The sequence below is a fragment of the Babylonia areolata genome, chromosome 5, assembly GCF_041734735.1.
Source record: "Babylonia areolata isolate BAREFJ2019XMU chromosome 5, ASM4173473v1, whole genome shotgun sequence".
In the NCBI taxonomy this organism is placed as follows: Eukaryota; Metazoa; Mollusca; class Gastropoda; order Neogastropoda; family Buccinidae; genus Babylonia; species Babylonia areolata.
Genome location: NC_134880.1, coordinates 26,887,351 through 26,897,350, shown reverse-complemented (window position 1 = coordinate 26,897,350; position 10,000 = coordinate 26,887,351).

The following is a 10,000-nucleotide window of genomic DNA, read 5'->3' as shown; positions in this document are numbered from 1 at the left end:
ATTACCTGATGCTTGGTGCACATGGGCCGTCATCATCATTTTCTTCGTGTTCAGTTTCATCGTTTTCTTCTTTTATTTTCTCTTTCTCTCTCTTTGGAATGGGTTTGAGTTATTTTCTGTTGTACTTTTCCCTTGTTCCTGCTCTTATTCTGTTCTCTTTCTTATTCTGTCTTCTTTACATTCATTTTGATTTGTTTACTTATTGCGTTTCTTTCATTTTCTTCTGATGTTTTTTTTTTCCTTCTTTTCTTTTTTCTTTTTTTTTTTTTTTTTTGCATTCGTGATGGTGACAGCAGCAGTTGCATAGGTGATGTTGGTGATGGAAGAAGTCAATGTAGTATTAACTACAACTGTCGTAGTTGGATATGATAGTCACAACAATGTGGATTTAGTCATCTGGTTGTCGATACTGATGACATATTTCTCTCTCTCTGTCTCTCTCCCCCTTCCCCTTCTCTCTCTCTCACTCTAATATCCATCTGTTAGTGTGTGTGTGTGTGTGTGTGTGTGTGTGTGTGTGCGTGCCTGTGTGTATGTGTGTGTGCGCGCGCGCGCGTGTGTGTATGTGTGTGTACTTCATCATGTTTGTCCTCCTGCATGATTTTTCTCTTCTCTCTTTCTCCCCTTTCCATTGAATATATGTATACTATTGTATAGCTGATGCTGATTAGCAAAGACACGAAGGAAACACGTTTAGAGTTTTGAGTTCTGAGTTCTCAGTCTTGATTTTCGCAACCTCACTGTTCACCGGTCACGAACAGTTGCAGGGCAGGGGTAGGATATATTTGCATATTATGTGCGCGTGTGCGAGGGCGCGTCACTGTGCGCGCGCGCGCGCGCGCGCGCGCGCGTGTGTGTGTGTGTGTGTGTGTGTGTCTGAATAGAATAAAATAGAATAGAATAGATTTTATTGTCATGAACCTTAAGGTTTATAAGACCCAAGTGCAATGGTAAATGAATGAATGAATGAAAAACACACAATTAATCAATCAGTTAATGCAGTAAATTGCAGCAGCATTCATAAACAAATTTTCCTAATCTTGTTTGTATATATTCATCATATGTTAGCATCACCTTACTGGGAATATTTCCTGTGTTATTCGAATTTTGAATGTCTTTTAAAAATTGTTGCCTTAAGGTTTTATATTTTACACAATGATCAAGAAGATGGATTTCGTCCTCCAGGAGGTTACACTTGTTGCACAATCTGTCTTCTTGTGGAATATTTAAAAATCTACCTTTGTCAATCTTTACGTCACGCGCGCTTATTCTGAGTTTCGTTAAAGCTTGTCTGTGTTGTGTGTGTGTGTGTGTGTGTGTGTGTGTGTGTGTGTGTGTGTTGTGTGCACCACAAAATAGATTGAAACACAACGAAAGCAGAAACGACTCTCTCTCTCTTCTCTGTCTCTGTCTCCCTTTTCTCTGTCTCTGTCCCTCTCTCTCTGGCTCTGTCTCTGTCTGTCTCTATGTCTCTGTCTCTCTGTCTGTCTCGATCTCTGTATCTCTCTCTCTCTCTCTCTCTTTCTCTCACTCTCCGCGCGTCTCGCTCACATACTGCCACCCTCTTGCTCCAGGAATTAAATGGTTTTATTTCCTTCCTTTATAGCAGGCTGTTTCGGCATCTGTGATGTTAAGACCAGATCAGCAGGCCTGATAATGAGGATAGCTTCTTAGGAAGATGCAGCCCCAGTGTGATTACACAATGTCCTCGTTAGGGCTGTGTTTAAAGCTTGCTAATTATTCGCGAAAAAAAAAAAAAAACATACTGATTTTACTAAGAGATAGACGTAGCAGACCACCATTTCAAAGCAAGCCGAAAGCAGGATTAATGGCATGAGATAGAGAGAACAGACAGGTAGATAGACAGAAAGAAAGACAGTGAGAGAAAGGGAGATATAGAGAGACAGACAGAGACAAACAGACAGAGAGAACCAGGAAAAAAAAAACTATGTGAATAACAAATGTACTTTACCCTCGAGTACAAAGTTTGGATGAGTAATCCTGTGTATTGGAAGGAAGAAAGGCGGTAAGAGAGAGGGAGAGAGAGATAAAGAGAGAGAGAGAGGGGGGGGGGGATCACGATGATGATGATGATGATGATGATGATGATGAAGTACACACGGGACATTCGGACACACACACAAATACATAATAATGCCTGCAGTTGAAGACAGACTGAAACAGAGAGACAAAGCAAGAAAATGAAAGAATTTTGGACAAAATCATTTAAAGGTGTCTACAACTTCTTTCCTAAACGTTAGGGCTAGAATTAGGACTAGGGTTAGGGTTGGGGCTAGGACTGGGTTAATGTTAGGGTTAGGGCTATGGCTAGGGCTAAGGTTAAGGTTAGGGCTAGGATTAGTTAATGCCAGTGTTAGGGTTAGGGCTAGGGTTAGGATTAATGTTACGGTCAGGGTTTCTAGTTAGGGGTAGGGTTTAGAGTTAGGGTTTGGGTTTAGGTTTAGGGTAAAGGTTCCTTTCTTGCTCCAGTGTTTGATTTTGTTTTTATTGTTGTTGTTTTTCTTCTTCTTGTTGTTCATTTGTTTTTATCTCACTCTTAAGTTCGTCATTATTGATTTTGTTACCAGCTTTTTCAAAAATAAGTGCACGCCTTTTATTACATGAATCCCTTTCATGGGTATACACATGCAAAAGATGGAATGCACATGTTAACGATCCCGTAATCCATGTCAATGTTTGGTGGAACATGGAAACATGGACATACACATTATGCACACCCCTGTATGATGGGGTAAAATGGTTATACATGTACGGTCATACACTAGTAGAAATGACCGAACATGTGAGTTACAGACCACGAATGCACAAGGAAAGAAAGGAATTAGCCACTGGTTGAAACACTCTATCCTCGCATCAGCAGAGGATCACAAAAAAGCAGCTGCAGAATTAGCGCCCCAATGCATTGTCCTTTTGACACCATGAGGAGAATGAACGCACTCTACCATGGCAAGCGTGTCGCGGTTTTGCAGTGAGAGGTAGATAAAAGATAGGGGTGGAGAGTGGAAGCAGCCGGCTTCACCACGCACTTTACTCACTTGAAAAGTCAGCAACACAGACCCGACTCTCATCTATAATTCACTGTCACTACCACCTGACCTTTTTGTGACGGCTTCGTGTCACGTGATTCGATGATGACGTCGACTTTCTGGCGCATCATCGCCTGGCGCGAGCGACTGAGTTCGTCTGGGAACCCTGTATAACACCGCTTCCATTGTAAACAGAAGCTGGTGGCACCAGTTCAAGACCAGAGTGTGATGACTTCACTCCCGTTTTCTGGTCTTCGATGTCCCGACCATCTGTCTCCCACGTGACAAATTAGCCTGTCTAGTTGAAGGTTGAACTGCGGACATTTTTATTCCATGGAGTGGTTGTGAGACTGTTCTGTATGGGCCAGTAGAGTGCATCCATTTAGAACTGGTCTGACTCAGCCTTAGTACTTCCTTTCCATATGCTCTGGTTACTGATTTTTATGTCGGATTTCTTGCTCCAGTTCTTGTTTGTTTATTTTTCGTTGTTGTTGTTGATGTTTAATGGTTCTTCTCGTTCTTGTTGTTGTCTTTATTGTTGTTTTCAATTTCCAAGTTCAACATTTGCGCAGAGCTGCTTGTGTGTTAATTTTGTGTATACACACGCAAAAAATGAAATACACACATAACTGATCCCGTAATCCATGTCAGTGTTTTATGCAGTATGGAAACACGGATATCTGCAGCATGTATGCACCAGTAAACAGAGTATAGGTGTATGTTGTACGTTATATGATGGGGTAAATAAATGGTCATACACGTAAAACCCTACTGGTAGATCCATCAGAATGTGGGAGTTTCAGCCGACAGTTACATAAGAAAGAAAGGCTGAAACACTCCATTCCCACTACAGCAGAGCAGCAAAAAAGCAGCTGCAGAATTAACACCACAGTGCATTATCCCATTGTCACCATCAGGGGAATTAACGCACTCTACAGTGGCAAGGGTGTCTGGGTGTTGCAGTGAGAGATAGATAAGAAGATGTGGGGGAAGTGGAAACAGCTGGCTTCACCAAGAACTTAATTCACTTGAAAAGTCAGCAACAAAGACCAGACTCTCATCTATAATTCACTGTCACTACCACCTGACCTTTTTGCGACGGCTTCGTGTCACGTGCTTCGATCATGACGTCGGCTTTCTGACACATCATCGCCAGGCTCATGTCACTGAGGTCGTCTGAGAACCCCATGTAAGACCTCCTCCATTGTAAACAAAAGCTGGTGGCGCCAGTTCAAGACCAGAGTATGATGACATAACTCCCGTTGTTTTTTGTTTTTGTTTTTTTGTTTTTGTTTTTTTGTTTTGTTTTTTGTTTTTGTTTGTTTGTTGTTGTTTTTTGTTTTGTTTTTTATGTCCGACCATCTGTCTCCTATGTTACCAAGAAGTGGGAATGTCTGTCTTGTGAACGGTTGAACAACAAACAATTTCACCCTATGGAGTGGTTGTGAGAGTGTCTTGTTGGGGCCAGTCGAGTGCATCCATTTAGAGTTGGCCTGTCTCATGCTCAGCACTTCCTTTCTGTTTGCCCTCATCGCTGATTTTTATGTAGGTTGAAACAATAATGTTCCTGCTCCAGTTCTTATTTGTTTATTTTTGCTTTGTTGTTATTGATGATGTTCAATTGTTTTTCTCATTCATATTATCAGCATTGTTGTTGTTGTTTCCAGTTTCACAGTTCAACATTTACACAGACAAACTTGTGGATTAATCCTGTTCATGAGTATAAACACACACCACAGAATAGAAAAAAAGAAAATAAAAAGAAGAAATACACATGTTAATGATCCCGTAATCCATGTCAGTGTTTTATGGATTATGGAAACACGGATATCTGCAGCATGCACACCCCAGTAAACAGACTATAGGTGTATGTTGTGTGTTGTATAATGGGGAAAAGGGATAAATAAATGGTCATACACGTAAAACCCTACTGGTAGGTCTAAGCATCAGTGTTTCGTGATGGAAACAGACAGAAATAAAAAGATTTTGATTACAAAGGATTATTATGCCATGACCTTTATGTTTATCAGTGACAATAAAAAGCATTTCTTAATCAAACGTTCTTCCCACAAGACAAATTAATCATGCATTATCTGAAGGATAGCTTTTTTGCTTGTTTGCTATTCCTTTCTTTCTTCCAGACAAGATCACTACAGAGTACCAGCATGCATTTGCTGTATCATTTTGTTGAGAAGTAATTAAACGTAGTATAAGGTCCTGATCACCAGCTGAACAGAAGTACTTCAACAAAGGGAATGATGAGCTCTGACATTTGTGAATTTCATTTCGAGAACTGTCGTTCAAAGATCTACATGCATAGATGGGCGAAAGAAGAAGAATCAAAGACTGATAAAATATGATACCCCCACCCCCTCAGCCCCTACCACACCCCACACCCCCTCCCAAAGTGACATCAGAATACGAAGGTGGAAACGTCCAACAAACATGGCTTCCTCAGACTGGTGACAATTTACAGCATGGCTTTCCATGAGGACTGTTTTTGATATGCCAAAACCCTTAGCAGGTTAAAAGCTGAAAGTCTTTACAGCCACTGGAGCAGTGAATTCATCACTGAGTCTAAGAGTCATCACAGGAAAGCGGAGTTATCCTCTCCTTCCACTCTAACCTGCTCTGACTCAAGTCAGGTACCCTTTCGTACCTGGGTGGAGTAAGGACAATTGGAGTAAAGCGCCTTTCCCAAAGACACAGCGACATGCCGAAACGGGGCCTCGAACCCCGATTACTGATAAACACTGGATCAGAAGCCCAGCCGACCAGACCATATTGTCCCCATCACATACAGGAGTGCCGAGAGGTGATGAGGAATACACTAACCAATACAGAGAGACAGAGACACAAACCAACAGAAGGAGAGACAGAGGTAGAAAGAACGAGACAGATGCAAAGACAGAGAGACAAAGACGGACAGAGTTGGAAGATACCCCCTCGTAAAGTCTCCAACTTTATGACCCATTTGCCGAAATGTGATACTCGTTCTCACCATCAGCAACAAAGCAAGCCGCTGTGCACAATCGAGACTGCAAAGCGTTGACACCATCTGGAGAATGGACAAGCGCTACAATGGCAGGGAAGGGGTGGGATAGGAGTGGGGTTGGGTGGGTGAGGAGAAAGCTGTACGGAGTGAGTGGCGGGTTTGGGCGCTTCCATATACGTTCCTCACTTGGAAAATCGGCGACACTGACTTGACTCCTATCTATGATACATCGCCATTGTCGCCTGACCTTCTTCGGCTCGCCAAAAACCCTATCACTTGATTCGATCGTGCTGTCGACTTCGTGTCACAGGGATGTTCCCAGGCAAACCCCTGATCTCCAAGAGTTCGTCTGGGAATATCCCTATGACACGGTTTCCAATGTAAACAAAAGCCGTTGGTGCCAGCGCCCAATCAGAAGGTGGGGAGTAAAACTATTTCTCTTTTCCGCTCTTCATCTAGTTATGTCTCTCCCATTTGACAGGGAAGCTGGTCGTCAGGAATCCTGACAGTCTGGTGACGGCCAAAGCTATGGACAGTTTAACTTTGTGGAGTGATTGCTGCTGTTATCTTTGGGCACTGGAGTGCCGGTGGCCTGTTGTCTTTGGAGTGGGTCTGAACAGGCTCTGTGGTTTAATACGGCCCCACTTCTGCCTTTGTGGTTGCTCCCGTTCTTGATCTGTGGTCAATTAGTTCATCTGTCTGATTATTATTGCTGTTGCACCCGTACATCATCATCATCATCATCGTCGTCGTAGTCGTCGTGGTCTTCTGGTGAAACGAAGTTGAATAAAATTAATACACATAACTTGAAAGACATTGCAGCATCTGTCTGTTTCTGTCTGTCTTTCTTTCTGTCTGTCTGTCTCTGTCTTTGGCTCTGTCCCCATCTCCGTTTTTGTCTGTCTGTCTGTCTGTCTGTCTCGCTTTCCTTCCATGTCTGTCTCTATGACCATTCGTTATGCGTGATGTGAATGATGTAACAGTTAGCGTGCTGTATAGCATTGTGTGCGCCTGATGACATTTTGCAAACGTCACTCTGTTACGGCGAATTTGAGCTTGATCGTTCACTGATTTGATATTGGGAATGATATACTTCCTAAAAACTGAGACTGCAAGAAAGGGGCGATGATTCTTCAATTATTTCAAAGCTTCACAAATTCATTGCGTTGTTGCTTAATTCTGTTTTATTGTCTTGTTTTCCTCTGACAGTTTCATTGGTTATTTCAATTGTTCCTTCCACCCCCCAAAAAACCCACATGAATTAGTATTAACAAAAACTGTCAAAAGTACCTTTTTCTACCAGATAAACCGATCATGCATTCTTCTCTTAAACAAGCTTGTTTGTTAGTCCATATATTTCTTTTTATCTGTAATTAAGCAACCCGTACTGTGTAGAAAGCAGCAGCTGTTTCGTTCTGTAGAAATGCCATTCAGCTTTCTACATGCTTCCGGTTACCAGCTGAACAGAAGTACTTCACTGAAAGAAAAGAAAAGGGACCGGTAATTGGGAAGCCACATCCTGCTTGCCAAGAAGAGCTGCCCTTCGAAGATTTGCATGGGTACACTAATTAGCGAAGGAGAACTGATGAAGACAGACAAAATGGAAACGGAGAGGGAAAAACAAAACAAAACAAAACAAAACAAAAACTAAAGTCTGTATAACCCAACGCAGAAACGTATAGGCATGGCTCACCACCCGAGAAGAGACAATTGAGGATACAGGTCCTCCATCGGGATGGATAATGACAGTATTTGATTAACATGAATCCGCGTGAAAAGGCAGAAGGGGGCAATACACGATACATATCAAGAGAAACAGAGAGAGAGAGAGAGAGAGAGAGAGAGAGAGAGAGAGAGAAACCATTTCAGCCATTTTTATCGCCGCCTATTTGCTGAAATAGTACATCATCCCCCCCACCCCTACCTGACCCCACCCCACCCCCACCAACAGGGAATGAGAACGTCACTGCAGACATCAAACAGCACCACAGTTTCCCATTGACGCCATCAGAGGAACACACACACACTCACACACACACACACACACACACGCACACACGCACACACACACACACACACACAGTTTCAACAGAAGCAGCACAAGGAAGTGAGAGCAAGAGATGATGGGATGGGTGAAGGTTGGAAGAAAAGCATGAAAGCATCAGGGAGGGAAAGGGGGGGGGGTCCCATAAACTGGTAAAAAGTCAGCAACACAGACGGGGACTGCCATCTATAATTCATCATCAACACTTCCACCTAAGCTTCTCCTCGTCCCCGCCACGCGGCGCACTTCACATCCTACCACATGATCCCATCATGCCGTCCACTTCCTGTCACTTGACTTCCGGCTCGTTCGTACCCGGCCGCTTCGTTCGTTCGTTTGTTTGTCTGTCTGGAAACATCCTGTAACACAATTTCCATCGTAAACAAAAGCAGCAGCTGCTGGTGGTGCTGGTGGTGGTGGTGGTGATGGTTCCAGCCCAAACAGACGGTGACGAGTCGACTCCCGGTTTGTTTGTTTGTTTGTTGTTGTTGTTTGTTGTTTTTTTCTACCATCTGTCTGCAGTGTGATGAAGATTCGGCGGGCTTTGTGTCTGCTGAAGAGTGGGGTGAACTGCGGACAGCTATATTTTGTGGAGTGATTACTTTTGTCAGTGAGCGTTAGAGGGGGTAGGGTCACATTATGCGTGGCGGCGGTCCATTTGGGTGTGGAGTGGGTCTGACTCAGCCCCCCCACCCTTTCCCCCCGCGCCCCCCAACGTCCTCCACCCCACTCATCCTGTGTTTCGTTTCTTCTACTTCTTTGTTCTCTTTTTTCCCCCTTTTTTTGCGGTGTTTTTTTCTTTTTTTCGGTTTGTGTATGTGTGCGTGTGTGTGTGTGTGTGTTCTCATTTCTGCTGCTGCTGTTGTTGATGATGATGTACATCATCTTCATCCTCATCGATATTATCATCAACGTCGTTATTATCATAACCTCTGACTCGTTTTCTTTCTTCTTTCTTTCTTTTTTGTTGTTGTTATTGTAGGAGTCTTTTTCTTTCTTTCTTTCTTCTAATGCATTATGCCTCCCTGTCTCGGTCTGCCCGTGTCTGACTGTCTCTTCTGTCTCTGTCTCTGTCTGTCTGTCTGTCTCTCTTCTCTCTGCGTCATTCTATACACGGATTAAGTATAACTATATATGTATGTCTATACCTCTAAAATTGTATATCTCTAAAACAACAGCATATATGTCATCGGCCATTGTGCTAATATCTCCATCGTTGGACTATACAGATTCATTCATTCATTCATTTATTCTTTCACTCCCCCCCCTCCCCTCTCTCTCTTTCTCTCTACATGTATTGAGTATAACCATATAGCAATATGTTTATATGTATGTGCGTCTCTGAAACAACGGCAGATGTGTAAGTCGGCAAGTGTACTAATATCTCCACCTTTGGAAAATAAAGATTCATTCATTCATTCATTCATTCATTCATTCTCTCTCTCTCTCTCTCTCTCTCTCTCTCTCTCTCTCTCTCTCTCTCTCTCTCTCTCACTCTGTATGTGTCTGTCTGTCTGTCAGTTCAGTAATCAAGCAATGCTATTGCCTTCAGGGAACGGATCAGCGTGGCAGATGATCAGGACAGCTTAAGGAAATGCGTTCCCAATGAAATTGCACGATCCCCTAGTTAACGCACTGCTTTTAGCTCGCTAATTACCCTGGAAATAACATTTCGATTAAGACAAAAGAGGACGAGCGAAGTAGCACCGCCTGATTTGAAACCAAGAATAATGAGAGAGAGAAAGAGACAGACAGACAGATAGACAGACATACATACAGAGGGACAGATAGAGAGACAGAGAATGTAAACGTACTTATTACGTATTTCATTAAACATACGGCGTCTATATATGTTCTCTCTCTCTCTCTCTCTCTCTCTCTCACACACACACACACACACACACACACACACAC